Source organism: Cnephaeus nilssonii (genome assembly GCF_951640355.1).
Source record: "Cnephaeus nilssonii genome assembly, chromosome: 17".
Taxonomy (NCBI): domain Eukaryota; kingdom Metazoa; phylum Chordata; class Mammalia; order Chiroptera; family Vespertilionidae; genus Cnephaeus; species Cnephaeus nilssonii.
In genome coordinates this window covers 31386321-31408108 of record NC_137088.1, presented here as the reverse complement: position 1 = coordinate 31408108, position 21788 = coordinate 31386321, and the positions used below count along the sequence as shown (strand labels likewise).

Below are 21788 nucleotides of genomic sequence, written 5' to 3'. Positions count from 1 at the left end.
TAATTCAACCTGTGAAACCAACGTGCTACACAGCGACTCTTAGAAGTCCCTAACCTTTATCATGAGCCTCAACTCTGCTGGGGGACAAACTGAGATATTAATAAGAGAACATGCAAAGATAATTATCCTTGAATTTTGTTAAGTCTCAGAGTGGGGATGGCCTAAGTATGGTACATAATCCAGAGGCAATGAAAAGAACAATAAATTTGACCAATATTTAAAATTTTTGAGATGTTAAAATAGTTTTTAAAATGAAAAAAAAAAACCAACACCAACAACCAATAACTATCCTTGTACATATAGATACTAAGCCACTTAATCTTCCCCAAGAGATAGAGGCTGTTACCTCCAATTTCAGAGAAGGACAATGAGGCTTAGAGAGGTAAAGTGACATTGCCTAAGGTTACCTTGTCAAGGCACACGGACAGTCTACTGCCTGTCCAGCCAACCGCATGGAAGCACTGTGAGGACCCGCCCACCAGGCAGGGGCCCAGAGCCAGGTTTATAAAAACACTCTCTACACTAACAATTTGTCATCAATACTAGGAAAAGCTGGGTATTATGTGTGCAGCGATCACAAAACCTTGACATCACCCTTGATGTCTCTTTTTTGCACACTCCAAGTCACTCCTTTAGGAAATTCTTTTGGCAGAAAATGATGAATCTGGACCTTTATCCTACCACCCCTGAGAGGATTTGGATTTATGGAGGGTCCTGGGTGGGCAGAGGAAGCCAGGCCACATTGGAGAGGCAAATTCAGGAAATAAATTACCTAAGAAGATCTCAGAGGATAGGGACTCAAATCTCCAAGACCCCAGGATTTTGTTGTGATTGCTTTTCTTAGCCTCAATTCTGTAGGGCTTTCTAAAACAGCCTTTCTTTCTACCTTCCCCTGCAATTCTATAAGCTTCATGTCCCAAAAACCTTCATCCACTCCTGGTTTGAGGTCTCAGAGCTCACCCGGGCAGAACTTGGGAATGAAGGTGTAAATTTGTCAGGAGAAGGGAGGCAAGGGCGCAGTAAGAGAGTAAATCCTCATCTAACATGGCAGGAAGTCAATAGATAAATCAAAATATCGCTATGTAAGCTTATTTTTGTAGCGACAAGGGGTGACCACCAGAAGAACTAAATGGAGGAACTGATATAAAGGGCTGTGTGTGGGGAGCAAGAGAGAACGGGGCCTGTTGCTTTCATTTTAGGAACATTGAGACCATTTTATTTTGTAAAAAGTGCTGCTCTTGCATTACTTTGATATATATTTTTAATTTGATCTTTAAAAATTAAAGTGAAATTAAATGACTTAAGAAATAAAACGCAATACAAAACAGGAAAATAAAAAGCAAATAAACACGCACGCTACACAACTGTCAGGGGATGGGGGCAGGGAAGGGGGCGGGGCGAGTGGGCGGGGCTTGGGGCGGGGCACAGAACCCGGTCTCCTGGTTCCCATTCCAGGGAGGGGGCGGGGCTTGGGGCGGGGCTTGGGGCGGGGCAGAGAACCCGGTCTCCTGGTTCCCATTCCAGGGAGGGGGCGGGGCGAAGAGCTAAGTTTCCTGTGACTCCGCCCACAGGGGGGAGCCCGCGGAGCGCGGGGGTCAAGGCCGCTTGAGACCCGCCCCCAGCGCGGGGTCGTAGCGGGCGCGTCCGGGGGTTGCCCCACTGAAGGGGGCTTTGCACTCCGCGCCCGAGGCTGTCCCCTCCCGGGGGCGTGGGTGCGGGCCCCGCGGGCACTGCCCCGGTTCTGCCTCCGAAGTCCCCGTCCCGGAAGTTCCCCTGAGGAGCTGCGGGACGCAGGTAAGCGCACCCCGGCCGCCCCGTCAGCCCGCCGGTGCCCTCGCGGGCGCCCGCCCGGACTCGGACGCCAGGGCGACAGGTGGCGGCGGGGTGCAGAGCCTCGCCGCGCGTTCCCGCCTCGGCCTGGTCAGCCGACCCCCGTTACTCCCGTGGTTTTGACCCGAGGTCGGCAGACGTGAGTTCGAATCCATCCCGCCGTCCGCGCTCGTGCATTTGGCCGATACACAGAAGGGCCCCACTGAGGCTTACCGTGTGCCCCGAGGGCCCGCCGCTGGCCCGCGTGCCGGGGACACAGCTGTGGGCCAAGGACCGTGGTGCGCGCCGCGCGGAGCTCACCGTCTGGTGGGAAGATAGAAAGCGCTCCGCGGGGTGGTGCTGCGAGAGCATTCAACAGGTGGTCCCCATCTGCAGGGGACGCTGGGCTTCCAACTTCCATAAGAAGCAAAGGGTTCCAGGGTGGAGGACAGCAGAGCAAACACATTTTGTCGGGAGAGAATGGGACTCACTTGAGGAAACAGGAAGGTCGGTGGGGCTGGTGTGCACAGAACTGGGGGGAAAGGAGGTTCCTCTGTAAAATGGGAGTCTTCCCACTCCCTGAAGGTGGAGGGCGGCTGTAGGTGACTTGGCAGTGTTCCAGGTGCACAGGCAGTGAAGGCACGGGAGGACCCTTCTGGATGGAGCAGGATGGTGATCCTCATAAATAGTGTGTGCCTCACGCCCCCCGCCCACCCCCCACCCCCTTTCCTTGAGTCCTGTTTCCTTGTCTGAGGCTCTCAAACAGCCTGTTCTCTAAAACGATGACTGCTTTGGTCATTCGTTCTGGAAACGTGCAGCTGGTGCCCACGGTACACTGGCTCTCAGGACTGAAAGAGTCATCAGACAGGGCCCTGCCCTCCTGGAGCTCAGCTGGGGTGGGCCCGGGGAGGCAAACAGCTGCAGCCCGCAGGGCTGGGTCTCTAGGAGCCCAGAGGAGGGGGTCTGACCCTCTGGCCTTGCCCAGGAAAGCCCCTCGGCTTCCAGCCAGGTACCCAGTTCCCAGAAAGACTCACCTGTTACTGCCAGCTGCATGAGCGCCCCCCTCCCCCGACATAAGGCTCACACTCCTCCACTGAGCATCAGTTACTTCCTTTTATTGGTAGTGTCACCCTCTAAAACTGTCCAAAAATCTCCTCGCTGAGGACCCCTGAGATTTTAAAACTCCAGGGATTTAGGAGAGAGATTTGGGCTTCAGGAAACACCTGCTAACTGTTTGGTGTGTTTTATTGGCTTAAATGATCCCAATTCCTTCTTTGACTCTGTTACACTGTTGGTGTAGACCAGGCATCCTCAAACTGGCCCCCTGTTTAAAAAGTTTGAGGACGCCTGGTGTAGACTCTGGATTTGCTCCATGAAAAGTGGCTGGGAGGCTCAGAGAGTGGGGGAGCACAGTTTAGAGGAGTCTGGTGCTGTTTGTAGGTGGGGGTGCCGTTTGTAGGTGGGGGTAAAAAAACAACAACAAAACAACAGATATTAGCAGAAGGGTGCTGGAGGGAGGGAGAGAGGGTAAACTTTGTTTTCCCTCGCAGACCATGTCAGAGCCAGACTGGGAGAGAGGAAAGGGAGCTCTAGGCTTGGCAGTCACAGATGTGGGTCCAAATTCATGTTCGTTACTTCTCAGCTCTGTGAGTGACCCTGCACGGGTCACTTATGGTGTAATTGTGCAAGCTGAACACAGCGCTTGGCATATAGTTTGCCCTAAAGAAATATTAACTTCTACCCTCCTCCCCTAAATGTACTAAGATAGGAATAATAATAGTACCTACTTCAGAGGGTTATTATGGGATCTAATGAGTTAATGTATCTAAAATACATACAGCAGTGCCCAATATGTAGGTAGTTACTAGTACGGCTATTATCATCACTCTTTATTCTGGGCAAAAACTGGTGAGATGAGGCAGGCAGAGGGCAAGATGTGGGGGTGAGGGGTTAGCTCTGAGGGACTGTGCATGGTGATTAGCAGGGGAGTCGGGTTATCTGTTGCAGTGGTTTTACCAGAAAGCATCAGCCCTGTGTGGAGAAAAGGGGTGTTCCGCATGATAAAGGGCCTCCTCGGCAGTCACACTGTCAGAAGGCCTAAAAGCTCAGGCCAAAGAAAACAGCCAAGTCATGGGAGAAAACTGGGGTTGAAAAAGATCCAAAATAGTCTTATTCTGGTTGTGTCGCTAATCCACAGCTGGGTGTGGGTCTCCTGTGAGGGGCTGCCCCTGACACCCACCCCCAGGCTGACCCTCACCTTCATGTGTTAATTGCCTGAAACTGGTCCAGGAGCTTAGAGTCAGTACTAAATCCAGCAGGGTACTGAGCCCATAATGAATGAATGAATGAATGAATGGACAAAAACCTGCAAGGCAACCATCTAAGTGTGCTATTAAAAGAAAGGAGTATGAAGATAGGGAAAGATAACCAGTGTTTTTGAGCGCTTGCTAAGGGCCAAGCATTTTCATTTATGTGGCAGCTTAGTGGTGAACACCCAGCTCTGGAGTCAGATAAAATTACCTGTGTGACCTCATGTGTATCACAGAAGCTCTCGAAAGCTCACTTTGGACATCTGTAAAATGGGAATCGCTGTACCTATCTCAGAGGGCTTTTATGAGTATTGAGTAATGCTCATGTGTAAGGATATGAAGTGCTAGTCTTAATGCACAGCACACGGTATAGTAGGCGCTCCGTCAGTAATAGCTGCTCTTCTATTTATTAATCCTCCCAGTGCTCTCCATGGGGGTGGAAGGCCACAGAAACCGATGGGTGGGTCTTGATTCTGAACTCCATCCCATCGGGAAGGAAAGGCTCTCGGCAGACACTAACCAGACAAGGTTGTGTGAAATGAAGTCAACTTTATGTGCATTCCATTCATTACCCAAAGCGCTTGACTCTGTGAAATCTTAAAAGGGGAAAAAAAAGCCTGCAAAATTATAACGTATGTGCCTTTCACGTTTAGATATTTTATCATCCAGATAAATCTTTCATGCATCTATGTTAAACCACTTTAGGCTGTCGAAGCTCTTAAATAAAGTGGCTTGTCCTGACCAGTGTCTGTCTTGGCTCGTTTATCACCGTTCCCTGGTGAAGACAGACAGATCCCATTTTGCAGGGCAGGCCTCGGGATGACAGCTCCAGCCCCAGTGTTTTAGCCGCGCAGTACTGCGTGGTGGTGTTTAACAAACCGCGGTGGACTCGTGGTTCTCCCATCATTGTCTCTCACGTGCACATAGACCCACAGTGCCAATCTAGGAACTGGGAATGGAAAGGCATTCGGCTGCTAGTACGGACCTGGAGAAATCAGCTCCAGGGAAATCTAAGGTTCTCAGTGATGGGTTTTTGGGTGAAAGTGCCTTCAGTGAGGTTGGCAGTGTCTTCTGGAAGTGAGAGCTGTCTGCTCTTATTACCCAGGAGTGTGCTTTTTGCAGCTGGCCACCTGCCCAGTAAAGATCTGATTTGCATGTCTGCCTCCCTGCTATCCCTGCCTCCAGCCAGAGTTGCCCCTAAAGAGCTGGAATCCCTGGAGCTGCTGCCTTCCTATAGTCCCAGTGGGCATCTTGCCAGGCATGCCTGTCTCCAGTTGCCCTGGAATGACCTTCTCTGGGGGTGGCTCTGGTGCCGTGGGTGCTGGAGCCCTCTCCTGGGTGACAAGGGTCCACCTGAGAACCTGTTTATTTTCTCCTTCTTTGGTACCTCTGGGCACACGGGGTCAGCATAGGTTTTATTCTGTTGTAGCTAGTGACCTGCCATTTGAGAGGAGAGAAGGGCAAAGCTGACAGAGGGCGGGAACACCTGTCTGCATGCAGAGCTGTGCCATTCCAGCGCCATCCCTCGTGAGCAGCCTGCAGCCTCCAGAGGGGTGGGTAGCACACCTGCCTTCAAGCCCATTCAGTTCCACTGAGAACAAGGAGAAAATAACACTAAAAGGCTGGTTTTAAATAAGATGTGACCCCAACAGCTCCAAGAAACACTCTCTTTCCGTGACCGGATATTATTAGAGAGTTATTTTATTTGTTTGGCCAGAGCTGTTGACAAAAGGCATCTTTGATCCCCACCAGTCTCAGATGTAGGCCTCATTACCAGAGATGAGCTGCCGTCTTCCCTGAAGCAAAGGAAGGGAACTGGCATCACTGTGCAGAAACCCACAAGGCCTGTGGGTTCTGAGGAGTAAATGTGTCCTTCGTCAACCTGGAACTATTCAGCGCTCCGAAGATGGTTTTAAATGAGAGCCCGTCTTTCTTCCTGCCTTCCCCCTCCCATCAGCACTGCCTCCCTTGCTTCCTCTTATAAAAGGAACTGTCAAGGCAGGACACAGCCAGGTGGGAGTGTTGGAACATATTAAAGGCAGATGTGTGGGGGTTTAATACCTTGATTCCGGTCCTTCCCACCTAGTCACAGTGTTCAGAAGAGGGGAGTATGGAGCAAAACTGACCAACCCTGTCAGCCTAATTGCATACTAACCACAGCCATCAGAGCTCTGTTGGCAGCCAGTCTGCTCGCTGAAATGGGTTTGCACTTGGTGGGGGGAAAATGATGAAAACAAGTGATGTAAACAAACCCCATTCGGGCCCAATAAGTTACATATTTGGAGAGACTGAAGGTCAGTGTCAGTAAAGTAATTACACCAGGCCAGGTAAAGAGCAAACTTGAAAAGGCTAGATGTTTCTCTAAGAGCAGGTGATCATTAGGACAGAATGCCTGTTACATGAATTAGTATAGGAGTCTGACTTTAAATTATTGACTTTCAAATGTTCACTTTAAAGATCAGAAATAGGTGTTTATGGCATGAATCCTATCAGAGATTTAGTATCAAAGACTGCTTTGCTTAATTCTCCCATCAGGCCTTCCTTTATATAACTTTTATAATGCTTTTTTGGTCATTATTGCCTTAATGTTTTTGTGAAAAAATGATGCCAGTGTCGGTTACCCACTTTATATTTTATGAATAATCAAAGGACCGCAGATGATAAAAGGAGGAGGGCTGCCTGTTTCAGGGAAATGCGCTTCCTTTGGCTTCTTAAGGAATTCTGTCTTAAGAAAATAATTTGAGAAGTGAATAGAGCTACTGCATTGTTTTTTATAATGGTGAAAACTTAGAAGTGACCTGAATGTACAGTATAGGAAGATAGTCCAAGTACAGAACACCAGGTTGATGGAATATTGTGCAGTATTTTAAAATATGAAGATTAGTAATGTGGGAAGTTGTTACATGCTCAGTAAACAGAATGCCGTGACATTAAGATGCATTCAGGAAGACAGTCTGTGAGGGAAGCCTCAAAGGGGACAATAATTGCATTTGAACAGTAGAACTATGCTTAACTTTTTTACATATTTCAAACTTGCTATTTTGTTTTATTACTCCCAAAACTTTTTTTAAAAAGACCCTCAAATGAGCCAAGTTAATGATATTTCTTCTATTTGCAGTTTCAAGGGCATGGCATTTGTGACCTTAATCTGAGTAAGTCTTTTAATCAACAGTTTCTAAAGCTGGGCTTGTCTGCCTGCCTCCATGTCTCTGGTAGAGGCCTGTACTCCGGGTCCACTGGCTGAATTGCCTGCAAATATGCTCACTCTGGCCCTGTAGACTCATATTTTTAGGGTTTTTAAGATGAAGAAGGCAACTGCCCTTTTCCTGCCCTACAAACTCATATCCCTCTGCCAGCCTCTCTCCTCCTTGCTCCCTTTGGGGCCTCATTGGTGAAGTTTTAGCAACCTCTGCCCCCCAATACATACACACACACACACACACACACACACACACACAGACACTGCCAGAAATTGCCTGGGGCAGCCCCACATCACTCAGCTTCTTGTCCTGCTCAGGCCTTGGTACTCCGTACCTCAGGGTCTACTTTGTATATTCATATATATATATATATATATATATATATATATATATACACACATATATATAATTATTATTGATTTCAGAGAGGATGGGAAAGGGGAGAGAGAGATAGACACATCAATCATCAATGATGAGAGAGAATCATTGATCCTGCACGCACCCTACTGGGGATCGAGCCCACAACCCAGGTGTGTGCCCTGCCTAGGAATCGAACGGTGATCTCCTGGTTCATAGGTTGACGCTCAACCAATGAGCTACACCAGCCGGGCCTGCTTTGTATATTCTTAATGCCAACTCTCTCTGTGTCAGCCCTTGTACCCGTCATCCTCTGCTGCCTAGAGTGTCACCAAGGGCATGTCCTAAAACAGCAGTTCTCAAACTCATTCATTTGACCAAACATTGAGAAATCATGGCATGTGTCTTTATTAGAGACAAGGCTTTAAGTCTGCATGGTTTATTTGGGAGGAGGTCCCAGGAAGTGCTAGCAGGAAGCAGGGAAATAAGCCAGAGGAGTTCACCACCAAGCAGGTCACCAGTGGGGACTAGTGGAATTTACACCTGCTTGGAGTCCCCAGCAGCCAGTGTAGAACACCCTTTCAGAGTTAGCCTTTTTTGGGGCTGGTTATGTACACATCATTGATGTCCCTCATTGGCTGAGCACTGGTCCTGGGGGGAATGAATTCTCCAGGACTGTGGCAGCTTCCAGTGAAGCACCAGGGCAAAGGGATGCAGACGCTGGCACGTGGAAGTCAAGCTGGTTTCTCTCAAGTGGTGAGGCCCGAGTATCAGGGCATAGCACTGACAATGTCTGCTGTGACATTCTTTGTGCCGCACCAGCACAGCCAAGGGTTCTGCGAGCCTGAGGGAGGGCCGGTGAAGGATGAAGAAAAGACAGACAAAGAGAATAAGCTGGGTCTAGGTGGATCTTCTGTGCCTGGCTGAGGCCACAGAACAGATCCAGACTGCAAAGCTGATGCTTTATTTATAGTCAGGGGCAAACAACGTAATTTACAATGTTCTTGTAAGTTTCACTTGTTTTGGCAGCACTTCCCACAGCCCATTAGCTACCCAGGAACGATCTAGGGAGCAGTCACAAGATCAAGCTTAATTATGCTTAGAGGGCTGTGCCTTCCAAGCTGGGACTTGTTTGCGACTTTGCCAGCAGTCCCAGGCTTAACCCTATAACCACTCCCTACAATTCTTCTCTAAACACCGTGAACATTATAAACTGAAAATAACCAAATGCTGAATCAGAGGTCCATTTATACCAAATCGAAGACTGTATTAAGAACTAACCAGCCCTATCCGGTTTGGCTCTGTGGATAGAGCGTCGGCCTGCAGATTGAAGGGTTCCAGGTTCGATTCCGGTCAAGGGCACATGCCTGGGTTGCGGGCTCGGTTCCCAGTGGGGGACGTGCAGGAGGCAGCCGATCAATGATTCTCTCTCATCGTTGATGTTTCTATCTATCTCTCCTTCTCCCTTTCTCTCTGAAATCAATAAAAATATACATTAAAAAAAAGAACTAACCAACCCCAAAAACTTATGAAAAATTATGGTAAGAAACCTTTAAATTAGAAAAATAGTACATCTTTTTCCTATGAATTGGGATGGACTACCAATATTTGAAGTGGCAGAATGTTAGTGTTCTGCAGCTGTGCAGTTTCAGACCCAGCATTTTAAAAAGAGGGCCTGAGTGTATAATAAGATTTATCTGTATTGTGGCAATGTTTCTCCCGTTGTTGTAGCTTGGTTTTTCTTTTTTCTGTTAATTTCTCAAGCACATTAAAGATGGTCTTAAAAGAAAAATTCATTGGGAGAAAACATTTAACTTCATTTGTATCCAGTGCCACGTTTTAATATTAATACTGGATTCACCGTACTGACACTAATATCAGAGGATGGGAGAGAATTTCTGTAGTGATGGCTTTAGGCAATGTGATAAATGCTTTGTAGTCATTGCCTTTATATAGTAACACTCCATCTTCAATTAAAGATTTAGTAAGCTCTTCATCAAAATATCTATTCACAATTGAGGCGTACAAGATGGTTGTGCTGACATTTCAACTTAATTCACTCTATAATTTTGTGGGTCCCAATCCATTTTAGATGCTTGTTTTTTTTCTACTCAGAGGAGGAATAATGACAAGAGTTTAGGGGCATAATGCAGAGTCTAGAAACATTCTCCATGTATTTATTATTACTAGGTCTATTAGAATATTTGTCACTACAAATGAAGGACTTACTCTGAGAATGATTTAAAATTGTTCATGTAGCAAGTTCAATAGGGTTTAGTGGCTAAAGTTTATATGCTTTGAGGTATGGGCATTTTAGAATTTGTATAAAAAGAATTCATGATCCGGATGTTTTAAAGCAATGAAGCCATTTCCCTTTGGTTCAACATGCATTCCATAAAGAATAAGAGAGTGAATTCCTGGTGTTCAGGCCCTGTTCCCATGTCCTATGCACACGGCAGACATCACTCACTCATCCTGAGTCTGCATCTTCCATTGCAGTGTTCAGCCACTACAATCCATCATCATTGGCTCACCAGATGAAGCCAATAGGTACTCTGTGCTCATGCACACCTTCTTACCTGTTCTTGTCATTGCCGTGAAGGGTCAACAAAAGAGCCCTTCCCAGTCTCTCTACAAAAAAAAAAAAAAAGATGAATTCAAGAAGCAGTGGGTATGACCACCTTGTGCCTTTTGTCACCTCTCTGTTGTGCAGATGGTAGTTTTTCAGTTTGTCAACATTTGTCTCCCTTTTCTCCTTCTATCATGTGCATTTTGTTTTTTCCTTTCTTCCTCAAATGTTGCTCAGAAGATCAAGCAAGGAGTCCAAAATTATTTGCTATTTGGTCTCATAAAGTTTGGTTGAAGTACTTTGTATTAATGGGACTACATTGAGGGCTTTTTCCTACCTCTTCAGGAAGACTGCTCTGTTGTAGGTCACTTGTGACCTCCACATTGCCAAATCTCCCATATCTTCTGTGCCACATGTGCAGCATGTGATACCTCTGATCATGCCCACCTCTTGACCCTTCTTTCTTAGATTTTCCTCCTTCCAGCCTAATAGTTTCTTCTTTGATTTCCCCATCTGCTGCCTTCCCTCTGCTAACATTTTGAGTGGTGAACCCCCAGAATTCTTCACTTCTCCTCTTGTACATTCCACCTGGATCATTTCATCCCCGCCCCTGGTTTTTAACTCTCACCTTTGCATAAACACCTCCTACATCCTCATCTCCATCACCCACTCTCTCTGGAATATCCAGCAGCCCGCTGAATGGTGCCTCTTGTGGCTTTGTTAGGTTGCAGATGGAATTAAGGTTGTTAATCAGCTGACCTTAAAATATCTTGAATCATACAGATAGGATCAATGTAATCACAAGGGTCCTTATAAGTGAAAGAAGAAGGCAGGAGATGCAGAGTGACGCAGTGTGATTGAGACTGGACGAGCTGTGGCTGGTGTCAGAGCCAGAACAAGTACCACCTTGGAAGGTGGAAGGGGGCATGAGCCAAGGAATGTGGCAGCCTCTGAAATCTGGAAAGGCAGGAAATGGATTCTCCCCTAGAGCCTCAGAAAGGAATATAGCCTTGCCAACACCTCTATTTTAGCCTGGTGAAACTCTTTTTGGACTTCTGACCACCAGAACTATCCTATATACTAAAAGGCTAATATGCAAATCATCCGAGCAGCAGAATGACAGGTCGCTATGATGCGCACTGACCACCAGGGGCAGACGCTCAATGCAGGAGCTGCCCTCTTGGTGGTCAGTGCATTCCCCTAGGGAGAGCACAGCTCAGCCAGAAGCCAGGCTCACACCTGGGCGGTAGCACTCAGGACCCCCTTGGGGGATGTCTGACTGCCAGCTTAGGCCCGCTCCAGGGAGGGGGCCTAAGCCGGCAGTCAGATGTTCCCCAAGGGGTCCTGGACAGCGAGAGGGCACAGGCCAGGCTGAAGGACCCCCTTGCCTCCCAGTGCATGAATGTCCTGCACCGGGCCTCTAGTAAGATAATAAAATATGTGTGTGTTTTTAAGCTACTAAGTGGAAGCACTTGTTACAGCAGCAACAGGAAACTAAAGGAGGATAATCATCCCTTTCTCAAAATATTGGAGTGTGGAGTCAGGAAATAATGTCTGAAAATTACCCAATAAAGCTGAAACATAATAGATGCTTAGTAAACAATAATGTTGATGGTCGACAATGTTGGAGGAGTGGTGATCATTAACACCAGAGTAAAGGGAAAGTAGCTGATGGCAGGTGCCTGAAGAATCAAGGTCAGGGACTCTGAGGTGAGATTCAGGGCTAGGAGGAGGCCAGCAGGCGACACCTGGTGGCCAAAGGGAACCATTCTATCTGTTAGTCCACAGAATGGACTATCCTCTTCCTGTTTTTCAGCACTTACCTATCAAGGCCATCCTACCTGGAGGAAGCGGGGGTTGGGGAAGGGCTGCCAGAGATCTAGTAGAAGGCGGGCCTCTCTCTGCCTGGCCCTCATTCACCCCAATGTCTTTGGCTGCCCTTATGGTCTTACAAATCATTACTCCAACCTCTAGTGTCAGCAGTAAACTTCACTAAGCTTGTTATGGCCCAGACATTATGCTTGGTGCCCTATGACAGAGCCAGTATTCACCACAGCCCTCTGAGGCAGGCCTTATTTCCCATATTACAGAGGAGCAAACAGAGACTCCAGGAGGTTAGGCTACTTGCTCAAGTGACAGAAGTGGGACTACAAGCTAGGTTTGTCTGACTCCAGATCCAGCCTCCTGCACCAAACTGGTCACCGAGTGGGAGACATGGCCCATCCACAGGCTGACTGGAAGGGGCTGGGGCTGTGTTTGCATTCCGTGGGCCTGTAGGAGCAGGGTTCCCCAAGTCTCCAGAGGAAATGCCCCGCCCTCCTGCACTTCTGGGAATGATGGAGCCCCCTGGTGAGATGGGGTTGGGGCACATTTGCTTCTGGGGTCCTTGTAGGGGCATCCACATCTGCTTTTATTTCAGGGGGTGGGGGGAAGTGAAATAACATGGAAAGTTGTTAATGATTGCTTAGAGATTTCTCTATAGCAGTTCACTATATTATTTTCTCTAATTTGGAGGGCTGCTTTGTAATTTTTTATAATAAAACTAGAGGCCCGGTGCATGAAATTTGTGCACGGGCAGGGTCCCTAGGCCTGGCCAGCAATCAGGGCCGATCGGGGCCAGGTTGATCAGGGCTGGGCCAGAGAGGAGGAGACGGTTGCTGGGCCGGGAGTGGAAGGAATGGACACTAGACGCCAATGCAGCCATCATCAGCGCCCCACCACTGCATGGTTCCCCACCTCTCCCCTCCCCTCCTTCTCTCACCGTTGTGCTGCCACCATGGCGGGCAGGTGGCAGGCCAATTGGGGCCTGCTGGCCAGGGGGAGGGATGGGAGGAGTTGGTGCCAGCCCTGAGGAGGGAGCTGGCCCTTGGCCCCCCTGGGAAAGGGGCTGCGTCCACCGCCATCCACCCCCCAGTTCCCCAGCCCAGCCCAGGGCCCAAAGGCCCCAGGCAAGGTCAGGAGAGGAGGCGACAGTTGCCATGCCGGGAGTGGAAGGAACGGATCTGAGACGCTGATGCTGCCATCATCGGCACTCCACCACTGTGCAGTTCCCTGCCTCTCCCCCTCCTTCCCTATCCACCGCACCGCCACCATGGTGGGCGGGCGGCAGACCAGTTGGGGCCTGCCAGCTGCGGGGAGGGACAGGGCATGGGCGGTTGGCTGCCGGCCCTGAGGAGGGAGCCAGCCCTCGGCCCCCCTGGGAAAGGGGCTGTGTCCACTGCCATCCACCCCCGGTTCCCCATCCCAACCTGGGGGCTGGCCCTGATGGGGCAATCGAGGGCCTGCCGGCCTGGGGGAGGAACCACTGGAGGTTGGCCAGCAGAGGGGAGGAACTGCGGGAGATTGGCCAGCACGGGGGAGGGACCGTGGGAGGTTGGCTGGCCGGGGAAGGTTGGCTGTGGGAGCGCACTGACCACCAGGGGGCAGCTTCTGCATTGAGCGTCTGCCCCCTGGTGTTCAGTGTGCGTCATAGCAACCGGTCGTCCCAGTTGTTCTGGTCATTCTGCTCACTTAGGCTTTTATCTATGTAGAAGTTGTCTTATTTTAAAGTCATCACTGAGCCCTTAGGAGGTGCTCAGTCTTAGGCTGAATTAGACACAGCGCTACACTCTGGGACCCACAGATAAATGACCACAGTGGTGGGGCCAGCCTTGGGGCAGAGGTGGAGGGGCATGATGGAGCCAAGTGGGACAGTCCTCAGAGGGGCAGGAAGTCATGCCTTGGACCTAATTCTGATTCTCCAGGTGTACTCTTGCTTTTGTCTAGCTGTTTATAGTCAGTCCTGAGTCAAGTAACTAAGAGATAGCTAGCTGGGTCTTTTTTGATGCCTGGTCACTGAGAGATTTCCTGCAGTGTGTGACTGTCTGTCCACAGGTGGGCTGACTTCTCCTTCATGGTGGCATTATTCTTTTGCTGTGTTATGATATGAGAAAAGGACTGTTGTGTTTTATCACACATCTTCTCATGGTACATATTAATCAATAGGAATTCCATTTGTCACTGCAGATTCTCTAGCAGATTTTTCTTGCCAAGTCCTGTAATCTTTTGGGTTTCACATGGAAGTTTATTTTTCAGACTTAGCATTGGGATAGATAAACAGATTCCCTGATCTCCCTTTAGCCTCCTCTTTCTTTGCATTTTTTCCTTATCAAAATAGCCAGCTGATGAAGGTGAGCAGCCCTCAGAGTGTTTGTTCGTACCTTATCATCTCAATATTTCCAAGAACTTTGCCAAATCTATAGACTGTGTTGAGCATCTTTTAAAGCAGACATCACTGCCAACCAAGAGGTCAGAGTTGGCCAAGCACTGGTTTAGCTCTCTAAATACAATGTTATTCTTCAACTAAAATTCAATTTCTTTCCTATAAGCCTTTGGACATGTGAATGTATAATAGGTGACCTCTGAGTGGTCATTTCATGAATTCTTGGTGAAATGAATTGTGTCAGATCAATATATCCGTAGACTCATCGAATTTTTTGAGCTGCGAGGGACTTTAAGATGAATCTGGTATAGCTCTGTTAGTGGAAGAAACATTCATTTTAACTGCATAGTCAATTCTCAATTAACAAGGATAATGGAGTGGAAGGAGGTCAGTGATAATCACAAATCATGGCAAAAATAAAATTATAGTGAACACTGGATTTTCTGGGGGTGATCAACTGGTTTTGTGGATTAATTGAGGTTAAGACACAGTGGACTCTAGGGTGTCATTGCCTTTGTAATTGGTCAGCAGCTGCTCACCACCTGGCCTCCACCCACCCTCTCTGTCTCAGGGAAGAGAAGGGCTTCTTGGGGGCTATATCTGGCAGAAGGGGCTCATCTTGACTGGACAGATACCATTATGGTGCAGACCTCAGTTCTGGGAGCTGGATGAAGGCTGCTTAGAGGGCTTGTCACACCTGCCCCTGGATCAGTGGTTCTCAAACTTGAGCTCCAGATGACCCACCTGGAGATTTTGGGAAGACTCAGATTGCCGGGCCCCGGCCCCAGTCTCTGGAATTCAGTGGGTCTGCAGTGGGGCCTGAGAATTTGCTTGTCTAACAAGTGCCCAGGTGATGTTAACACAGCCGACCCAGAGACCACACTTGGAGAACCATGGCTTTCCAGACCATTCTTTTCATCCCAGCTGCATGTTAGAGTCACCCGAGGAGCTTTTTAAACCTATTGATGCCTAGATAACACCTCGGCCAATTATATGAGAGACTCTGGAGGTGAGACCCAGGCATGGGTGTTTCTAAAGCTCCCGGGTGAATTTAATGTACATCTAAGTAATGTTTTCCAATCCTTTGTCATCTACATACAAGTCTCACGATTTTTCCCATATCTTTACCCCCAATATTTAATATTTCTTTAAGTAAAGCTTTTCATATGAATTTATTTTAAAAGCAAACTATCTCCTTCATGGAGGAAAACTAATTTCACAGGCCAGATATGGGATATACATGTAAAACAACTATTAAAGTTCTAACCTGGATTTATCTTGCATCTCATCACACTTTGGAGGTCTCTACTCTAGAACTGTGCTCTTTTTTTCCCCACAAAGGTGATGGGATATACTACTTCTGTTCTTCATCCCCTCTGTGGAACAGGCAGGGTTCTGCTAACTCTGAGCAGGATGATCTTCTCCCCACAAGAGAAACAGTTTGGAATACAAGTGAGAGTGACTTCATTACAATAACCTCGGTTAGGTGATCATCTTCACTTTTTTAAAAAAAGGATTAATCAATAGAAGAATAGATAAACTGTAGTATTGCCAAAAAATGGAATACTACTCAGCAATGAAACGGAACACACAGCTAATAATGCACACACCACTTGGACGAATCTCACAGACAATTTGTTGAGTGAAAGCCAAACACAGAAGACTATATACTGTATGATTCTATTTCAAGTTCTAAAACAGGCAAAACTAGTCTGTGGTGGAAAAATTTAGAACATTGGTTGCTTGAGGGAAGGGGACAGGGAGATGGAGTAGCAAGGGACATGAGGGAACTTTTTGGGGTGATGGGATGTCCTGTACCTTATAGGATTAGGGGGTGGTTCTCAAGGGAGGCTGCTGTCTTGGGAGAGAGGACTGTGGCTGCCCTGTGCTGGCCCTGCTGCCAGAGGAGATAGCCAAGGGCACTCCTTCCTTCACATGAGCTGTGTCCTAGAGGTTCCATGGTGGGATCGCCTGACAACCAGCCTCGGGTGAAGCTGTGAAGAGGCTGTGTTAGGTGTGACCTGCAAATACCACCTGGACCCTCCCACAGAAAGGCTGATGTGAGTGGGTGAGGAATAGATAGAGGGGGCTTCCCAGACTCCCCAACCATCAGAACATGCCACCCCAATGTCTCACTGGGCCCAGGGACATGATGGGGAAAAAGTGGGGGTGTGAAGGCATGAGTTTACCATCATGGGGATTAGGCAGGTGCAGTGGGCAAGAGTGACCTGGTAGTGGGCTCTCTAGGGTACCCCACTGCATAGTCAACCCCACCATGAAGCTGCCAATATGCATGCATCTCCACATGCTAGTCTCCTCTTCACTTCAGTTAGTGGCCTGAATTCATCACCTCCCATCCATCCCCAAGGCTCTTCCTCACCCTCATCCTGTCCCTACCAGGACAGGAAGTGCAGCGTCTCGGGGTCCTTGATGCCAGTTAGCTTGGCTGGATCCTTGCGGAGTTCCAGTCATAATATTACCAGACATTTCAGCTGCTTAGATGCATCTGAGTTAGCGACCATTACATCTTTAAAATTTTCTCCTAGAGGCAGAAAAAAAAGTCCAAGAGCACAAGCCTGTCACCTAAAGCAGCCTGGTTTTCAAGGAGCCATTTGTGAGACCCCTCACAGCAGCAATTCTGCCACCAGCCGAGCTCTCCCCTGGTTTGCTGCAGTCTGGGCCGTGTTTTATGATGGCAGTGAGCAAAGGCTCCTTTTCAGGTCTGGTCTAACGCAACCCACAAGCTTGCATTTCATTTTGCAAACTCTTACTATTATAGTGCCATTGGTGGAAGATGCAGCAGTGTTTAATTCTTCCCTCCCTCTGTGGCTCGAGCACTTTAGTAATTTAAAAGTGCTTCTTTTCTTTCTTCATCTCGAGAAGTAAAAATAATTATAATAGAAATGGGTAATTTGCAGCTACAATGCCTGGCTGATAATCAAAAACTTGCAAATGGAAACATAGCATATGTTTATCACTTCTTAAAATTAGAATGCGATTAAAGTACCTGTGGCCTCAAAGAGAGGGCATTATGGAAGGGAAGGCAGGCTTAGTTGTTTGTTGGAGACCAGCCTGCTAATGAGGCTTTTAAGTTGCTGTTGCCTCAGGAGCACTGAATAAAGAAGGTGTCCCTGGGAGCTGCTCAGCTGTTCAGGAGACCCTCAGGTAATCACTTGTGGATTGATCACTCCCCCTGCATAAAACTATGCAGTGGCCAACCAGCCACCACCGTCAAGATCAAGTTCAGCCCTAGCCAGTTTTGCTCAGTGGATAGAGCACCAGCCTGCAGACTGAAAGGTCCCAGATTCAATTCTGGTCAAGGGCACACGCCCAAGTGCCAGACTCCATCACCAGTAGGGGGTGTGCAGGAGGCAACCAATCAATGACACTCTCTCTCATCATTGATGTTTCTATCGCTCTCTCCCTCTCCCTTCCTCTCTGAAATCAATAAAATATACATATTTTAAAAAAAGATCAAGTTCAACCTTAACATAGAACACAGGGCCCTTGGCAACCAGGCCCTGGAAAACCTTATCATCCCCTCTATAACCTTGGCTATTTTGTTGACCCTCTCGTAGCCCCAACATGCCCCTGGCCTTCCACATTACCAGGCTTTGCAAATGCTGTTTTCTCTTCCCAGCTCATTTACCTACCTAACTCCTATTCATCCTTCAAAATGCAAAACTTACGTTACTTCCTGCAGGAACCCTTTCATACCCCTTTTACACCCCTCACTCAGCCTCACTGGGCTGGGGCCTCCTCTGTGTACTCAGGCTCCCTCTGTTTCCATTTATACCAGTTCTTAACGACACTGGATTGTGAACATTGGTTAGCCCATCTGCTTTCCACTACCTCAGACAGGTGAGTCCTGTAGGCAGGAATGTGGTTCCTGGCCTACTACTGACTGACACTTAGTAGGTGTTGATGTTTGCTGAATGAAGGGATTAATAATGGCAGTGAAGGAGTTTTAAAGTTTCTCTTTTAAAAAGAATAATTATCACAGTCATTGATAAAATAAATCCCATAATACATTCCTTAGCCAACGGGGCTACTTGGATCCTCTGCATCCATGTTCATTTTTGTGATGAACTAAGGGGTGGATTGTGAGGTAGGCCAGTTCTCTGTTCAAAAGCAAAATTGGCCCAGACTTCATGGTTTTGCTTCTGTCGTAAATTCTGCCTGCGTCTGTACCATAATCAGGACAATAATGGATTTACTGCTTTGCGTCTTATTTGTGTGATATTATCAGAAGTATTGTAGAACAAATGCTTTCAGCATTAAAAGGAGGTCAGTGTTATTAATGAAGTGTTTGCAAGCCCAGGAAGCAGGTTTATCTCTATTTATTCCTTCACTCTGTAACCCAGTGGCCAGCTCTCTGTGTCTGCCGGTGAGTGGGCACGTCTGCCAATCACTGGGTTCCTCATGGGTCATTTGGGGTGCAACGTTTACATTAAAATCATACCCCTCGCTTGAAGTTGACTTTATTTTTATCTGCAGGCTAACTTGCTGAAGGCTCACTTTTCAGCTAATCTAGTACTTCTCATGTCCCAGGCTTTGGGGGGAGGGGAGGAAGGTGGGATTCCTGCCCAAAGGGTCTCACCTGTGAGACACTCACATAGAGTGGAGCTGTTCCAGAGCCATCCTTAGCCTGGGGCTGTGCCATCATGGGGACTCTACCAGCTCCTGGGACCCAGGGACAAGAGAGGACAGGAGTCTGAGCTAGGAGACAGGTAGGGGGAGCTCTGGTCACAAGGGGCTGTGTGTCTCTGACCGGATCTCTTAGCCTGTCTCCTGACCTGTAAGCCATGAGGCTAGAGAGTGTTTGGACCCTTGCATTTGGCCCTGAAATGCTGTCATGCTCTGGATCTGAGTTAGAACGTGTTGCTGACTATGTGACTGGGCCATGAATGACTCCAAGTCGGGAGAGGAAGGGGTATCTTGGGAGCTGGATTTGCTAGAGGAGTAGCTGGAATTGGCATGGGGCTGGTCTGTGGGGAGGCTTCTTTCTCCCTGCAGCCAGCATTTCCTAAACACAGATTATGTCCCAGTCCTATGCTCGACACAAAGATCATAAAAGCAGTGAACTGAGCCAGACTCTTCTGGTCCAGAGCTCATAATAGAGTGGGGGAGACGGGACACACATATAGTCACATGCAGGCCTGTCTGCCTGCCGCTCCCCACCCCCAGGCCTGGGCTGAGCTCTCTGCCCGAGTTCTCCTGCCCACCCCCCTCCTGTGCTCCATACCTACAGTCAGTTGTGTTTGTTTCCAGTTTAATGCCAACTGTACTTATTAATAAACCATATGACTTTATTAAATATCCCATAAACTAATAGATTATTAGTATAGCAGGAAAGAGTAGGATTTTTTTGGAGGAATGAGTGAATGCTTTGAAAATACTCAAAAAAGTGAGAACGGCTGCCACCACCCCTGCCCCCATGAGGTGCTGGTGAAGGAACGAGGCTATGAAAGATTGGCAGGGGTAGAGGCATGGGAAATCAGACAGTCAAGACAGGTGCTTTACTTCACATTGCTTCTTGTGCATCTCTAAATACCCTTTCCACTGAGAAGGAGCTAGAAAGGGGAATGTTGCTGACAGATGGGGTTTGTAAAAGCTCCAATCCCTGCTCCAAAAACAAAGCCTTGGCCCTGAGTCAAATCACCTATTTGTGTAGGTTCAATTTAAAGTTAGAATTCACTAAGACATCTTTTTAGTTATTCCCTGATTTAACCATTTGAGTCTGCTTTGGCAACTAGTCAAGGCTGGGTACGAGGGCTTTTTCAGCTGCTGGGTACCATGTGACTGCATGAGTGGGTGGGACTGACTGCTAAGAGCTGAGACTTATGGAACCAGCAAAATCCATATCACAGACCACCAGTCTGCCTTGTCAACAAGCTGGCTCCAGCCTGAAGACAGAAAGGAGCAGGGGAAGAATGAGTTCAGGAGAAGCTGGAAAGGGGAGTGGGGAGCAGGCCAAGCAGTGGCCCCATAGATGTGAGGAAAGCCAGTGTTATAGAGGAGGTGGAGAGACCTAGGAGGTGGAGTCTACAGGATTCGGTGATGGATGAATTGGAGGGGGCAAGGGGAGGAAAAATAAGGGGGCCAGATCATTCCTACACAACTGACTGTATGGTGGTGCTGCTCGTTTATGGAAAATTGGAACAGGTGGTATGAATAAACTGGGGGAATGGGTCATTCCACATGGAGAAAAGAACCCCAAGGAAAGAAAGGAGGCAAGTAGCTCCTGGCCAGATACCTGCGTCATTTATTTAGCAAGCTGTTATTAAGCACCTTCTGTGGACCAGGTTGAGGGCAAGGAATCTAAGAATAAGCATGTTGGGGCCAGCGTGCTAGGCCCTGGACAGAGGCCAGAAACTCACCTTAGGAAGTGGGGGCCAGGAAGGGAGTGGAGCGAGAGTTCAGGCCAAAAGGAAGACTCACAGGGTGTGGACATGGAAGGAGAAAGGGTTTGGGGTCTCAAATGCAGGCTTTTCTTACTACACACAGGATTATAATACAGAGAAACAATAACTGAGAAACTACTGCTAAATGATCGGTTTGATTGCTCAGAAAATAATAGCTTCAACTCAAAAAGCATTTTATAGTTTATTATTTTTTAATTAAAGATTTTTTAAATTATGAGGATTTAATAATATCACTTACCATTGGCGTTATTCAATGACACATTGTGAGGTTTTTTGCATTGGATTTTCAAAAAAGTCTCCGAGCCCTTGCCAGTGTAGCTCAATTGGTTAGAACATTGTCCCATACACCTAAGGGTTGTGGGTTCGATTCTAGGTCAGGGCATATACCTAGGTTGTGGGTTTAATCCATAGTCGGGGTGCATAAGGGAGGCAAACCGATCAATGTTTTTCTCTCTTTCTCTAAAAAAAAAACAAAAACAACAACAACAACAACAAAAAAAAAACAATAAACATATCCTCAGGTGAGAATTGAAGAAAAAATATCTCTGAGCCTCATTTTATTTTCAGGGTGACCTCTTAGGAACCTTTTTATCTAAGTATGAATATATTTATAAAATTAAGTAGATGCAGAAAATGATGCAATAAGGTGACATTTGTGAAGCATTGATTCCTTAAACTGGAATGTCTAGCAGTTTTTTCGCCCTGTATCTATTTGTTCCCTTAACATTTTAACTCCCATTGTTTCAGTAAAATAGGGGTAAGATGCTTATCCTGAAAACCATTTTGTATTTCAAGTGTTTTTTAAATCCTCTCTTGAGTGAATGTGCATTTCCCTGGTTCAGGCTCAGGTTTTTCTTTTTTTGCATTTTCTTTTTAACTTCTAGAGTTTCAGCTGAAGCTGTTTGTTCTCTGAGCACA

General features: G+C 47.4%; 1 protein-coding gene across 1 annotated transcript in view; it reads left to right on the top strand.

Moving 5' to 3' along the window:
• The first annotated feature begins 1660 nt into the window (after window positions 1-1660).
• NMNAT3 (nicotinamide nucleotide adenylyltransferase 3) overlaps window positions 1661-21788 on the top strand; it is an 81192-nt gene continuing 61064 nt past the window's right edge. Inside the window, exon 1 of the mRNA XM_079795573.1 lies at window positions 1661-1794. The gene's annotated coding sequence lies outside the window, so the exon portion shown is untranslated. The remainder of the gene's footprint in view (window positions 1795-21788) is intronic.